The sequence below is a fragment of the Cenococcum geophilum genome (genome assembly GCF_001692895.1).
Source record: "Cenococcum geophilum 1.58 unplaced genomic scaffold K441scaffold_24, whole genome shotgun sequence".
Classification (NCBI taxonomy): domain Eukaryota; kingdom Fungi; phylum Ascomycota; class Dothideomycetes; order Gloniales; family Gloniaceae; genus Cenococcum; species Cenococcum geophilum.
Genome location: NW_027137582.1, coordinates 1,529,847 through 1,534,363, shown reverse-complemented (window position 1 = coordinate 1,534,363; position 4,517 = coordinate 1,529,847).

Below are 4,517 nucleotides of genomic sequence, written 5' to 3'. Positions count from 1 at the left end.
CATTCTATTAAGTAAGGATATTACGCTTATATTCCGGTCCTTTAAAGTAATTACGGGTAGCTTTGTATAGCTTATTAAAGGGAACACCAAGGGGGTTACTCTTAAGGTTAGTATAGTAGTAGTTAAGTGCTAGGCCGCGCAGCATAGTAGAGTAGGCTTAGCTAAACTCCTATTTAGAAATATCGGCCTTCTAACAAAGGTCCGTAAAGATAGTCAGTTTAAAGTTAAAGTTATCATTTTTACCGCTATACTTAGATTTATTGGTATAGAGCTTAGCCAGGTTAGCTAGCTCCTTACTATAGGTCTTTACTTAGGTAGGTTGCGGATCTATAACTTGCGGATTTAGGGCTTACGGATATATGGCTTATAGATATATAGTTTACGGATATATAGCTTACGGATCTATAACTTAAATAATAGGGGTAATTTGGTCCGTATTTTGGTCTGCGGGGGTATTATAGTCTATAACTTAAGTACTAGGTATGCTTTAGCCCGTAAGATTAATTCTAAAACTACTTAGGTTTATAGGACGAATTTGGTTAAGTAGGTTAGGTATAAGGCTAGCGATTATATTAAGTTTAGAAGAAGCAAAGAGTTCCTTAATTTCTTAGAACTGGTCTAGGATTTCCTCTTTAGTCTATTCCATTTAGTCCTTTTCGTATATTATATAAGGACTATACAACAGTAACTTATTTCTTTCTTTTAACCTATACACCTTAGTTATATAAAAGGGTCCGTAGGTTATAGATAGTAGTAGGGTTATATACTTTAAAAATAGCTTCCATAAAGTCCGCGAAGTCTTCCTAGTATTGCTCCCATAGGTTAACGTTCATAAGCTTAAAATATTCATATTTAAGAACTTTAAATTTAATATAGTTGTTAACGTTAGGTATAGACGTAAGGTTAATTCCCTACCTCTACTTTTCCTAACCTTTATCAACTTGCTTTCTTAGGTCTGCTATACTATATTATATAGTGTAGTACGTAGTAAGTAGGAGGGGTCTTATAGTGGTCCGTAAAGGTCGTTAGCGGGTCTATACTAGTTCGCGAAAGGGTAAGAGGTTTTATAGCGGTCCGTAAAGGTAATTAACGGGTTCGTAACGGTTTATAGAAGGGTAAGAGGTCTCCGTAAGGGGTCTGAAAAGAGGTCGGGGGAGGTATAGTAGGAATAGGGGTTTAAGGTTTAAGGGTAGGGGTTCTATATAGGTCTGTATTTACGTCTATTATACTTCTGGTAAACCGTATTAAGACTTAAATAAGTATATAGAGTTAGAGATAAGTCCGTAATCCCCAACTTCCGACCTTCTAGTAGGTTGTACTAGGAGTCTAAATAGGTAGTTGCTGTCAAGTATCACTTAGGGGAGGTATTAAGTAATTGCTAATCTGTGCGCGCTTACTGATCAGTATTTGTACTAACTTAATAGCATAAGTAAGTTATATCCCGGGGCACAAAATACGTATAGTATTATATGCTCTTTAGGATAGTAGTGACTGTCTCTTATATTAAAGCAGACTACGTGGTCTATATACTAATGCGTCCTTCCCCCCTAATTAGTTAGTGCTTATGCACTAGACGCGTAAGCGGGTAGTTAGTACGCTAAACGCGTAAACGCGTACCTGGCGTACCGAACGTGTAGGCACGCGGTTAGTACGACAGGTGCTATAATTATATAGAAATCTTCTATAAAATGCTCTAGCCTTAATAAAACCCTATAAAAAACCTTAGTAAGGAAAAAATTTAGAAGGGAAAGAGTATCTTAATTTTGCGTATAGAGAGACGGGTAGTATATATACGCGGCGCGAAGATATTAAGGAACTTTAACCGGCGGTTAAAGTTGTCTAATTAGTTAGATTTGCCTTACTAAGACTCCCCCGCATTTAATTAAGCTAGTAGCGATTTTATATACCCGGTATAGAAAATCCTAATTAGTTTATTTAATAGGTAGAGCTAATAGAGCTTAATACCGTCGCCTAAATTTAGTAAACTAGAAATATTCCAAAGCTCGCTTATATAGGTAGGTCGTTAGTACCTTATATATAGGTTATAGGTTATTCGCATATAGCTAGATTCGTAAACGGTAAGGCTATATGCCTATTAAATCCGCCGCTAACCCTGCTTTGGCCTTACGCTATACTGGCGTAGCGCCGTATATACTTCGTGGGTAGGTTATAGGTTATTTACATGCAGCCAGATTAGGACGGTAAGGCTATATGCCTATTAGACCCGCCGCTAACCTATATTTTAGCCTTGTATATTATCTACGTAGTATATATATAGAATAGTGTAAGTTATTGGTATAGGTTACTACTAGCGGGTTACTAGTAGGTTATAGACCCTGGTTAAATAGACCCCGGTTATAAATAGGCCTATTCTCTAATATATAAACAATCTGCTTAGCTAGTATAGAGTAATAAACTAGGTCTAGGAAGGGTGCTTTCTAAATTAAGCTTCGTTACTAGTATACACTATAGCATCGCCTACGAGTTACAGCAATTATTGCTTATTCTTTAATCCCTTTAGACGTCCTCTATTCCGCTTTAATATAGGTTATATTTTAATAGCGGCGCTTACTTTTCGCCTGCGCTTTAGCTATAAGGCTAGGGTGTCCCACTTACGGTACTTATCTAGTAGTTATTAACAATTCTTAAGTTCTTTCTTATATTTCCATTCGTTATACTTATTTAGCCATCCTAGCTATTTAATAAGATACTATAGTTATCTAACACGATCTTAGTGGGCAATAATTGCTTCTACTTCCTAGCTACCTTCCTTAAGCTCTTTTACTGCTAGGGGTTAAAACCTAGGGTATAACCTATAAGGCTCTAGTAGGGAGATATAGAAGACTGGGTGGAGCCATACTATAGTAGGTAGAAGCTCTAGCTTATATGCTTACTGCCTTATACACTCTAGAATCTAAAACGGTCCTATAAACTTATAGTTAAGCTTTTTATAGGGACGTTTTATATAGATGTTTTTAGAGGAGAGTAGGACTTGTTTACCGACGGCGAAGTGCTTGGCTAGGTGGTGACGATTATAGTATTTTACCTAAAGCTTTTAGGCGTGCATTATTGACGCCGCTGCTACCTTATGTATAAGGCGCAGGCGTTATAGATACGTCTCTACAAGTTAAACATTCGTTAACTTAGACCCCTCCCTACCTTACTAGGCGTCTTAGACGCTGTCTAGGACTCCGTCTAAAACATTTAGTAGCTAGCTATAGGCGAGCTTAATAGGGGAACGCTTTAATAAAGTATAGACCTTAGAGTTATAAGCAAAGGCTACTTTTTCGAGTAGGGAGGCCTAATTAGACTATTCCTAGTTTGTAAATATACGTAGGTATACCTTAAGCTCTTAGTTCTAATACTCTGTCTAACTATCTATTTGCGGGTAAAATGCGGTACTAAGTTTACGTTAAACGCGGAGATAGTAGCATATAATGCTCTAGTACTTGCTTATAAATACACTACCCCTATTAGAGATAATATTATCTAAAGGTCCTATTTATATAAAGACTCTAAATAAGAGTTCTGCGAGTTGCATAGTATTAATTATCTTACGTACTAGATAGTAGCGTACTAGCTTTATAAAACGGTCTATAAGGATAAGGACAGAGTTATACTCTACGCTATTAGGAGTTTTGGACTCTAGGAGATCTATAATAAAGTTAAGTAAATAATGCCGCTAGGCTTAAGTAGGGGCCTAAAGAGGCTGTAGCTTACTATAGGGTTTATAGCGGCGCGATTTAGAGCGTTAGTAGGTATTATAATTATCTAGGTATTTGCGGAGGTCCTAGGTAAGGCCGTTCTAAGTATACTTCCGCGTAATTACCTTAAAGGTATCCCTTGGCCCGTCAATTCGCGTCCAACGGTTATCGATAAGAACTAGCCAATCAATCGTGCTGGATTTAACGCCTGTACTAGGGGGTGTAGGGCCTTGGTTTTGTAGTAATTTAATATACGCGCCTGGTTTTGGGTATTAAGTCGCTCGATATGAAGTTACTAGCACTTATCTTTCCTGCAGAACTGTATTTTGCATTGTGGTAGATAGGTGCAGCGTTGTTTCGAAACTGTTGTTCGCGCACGGACCACTTACTCGTTGGACGCTAACGGGCCAAGGGATAGTTAAAACCATAGTAGCCGCTTATAGGATTGTTATAATTCCGCTTAAGGATCTCCTATTATAATAGTATGTAATTTAGCACCTAAACCTTATTATTTTGCCTTAGGAGTCTTTAATTATTAAGGGTATAGTCCTTATTACTAGTAGGAACTTATTTCTAAGTTAACTAATTATATATAGAGCGTATAAAGGCGTCCCTTTTTTATACTCCGCGAATAAAATTAACTAGTAACTTAGGGGGGTATTCCGTAAACGCCGTTTTAGCTAAAGCAGCTACTACTACCTTTTGCCGTAGTATAAGACTTTACGTAAAGTTAGTGCTAGTAAAGTAACGTATAATATATAGGTAACTTACTAGGTTATTATAGGGGACCGTAGCCTAGGCTAAGGGGTCTTC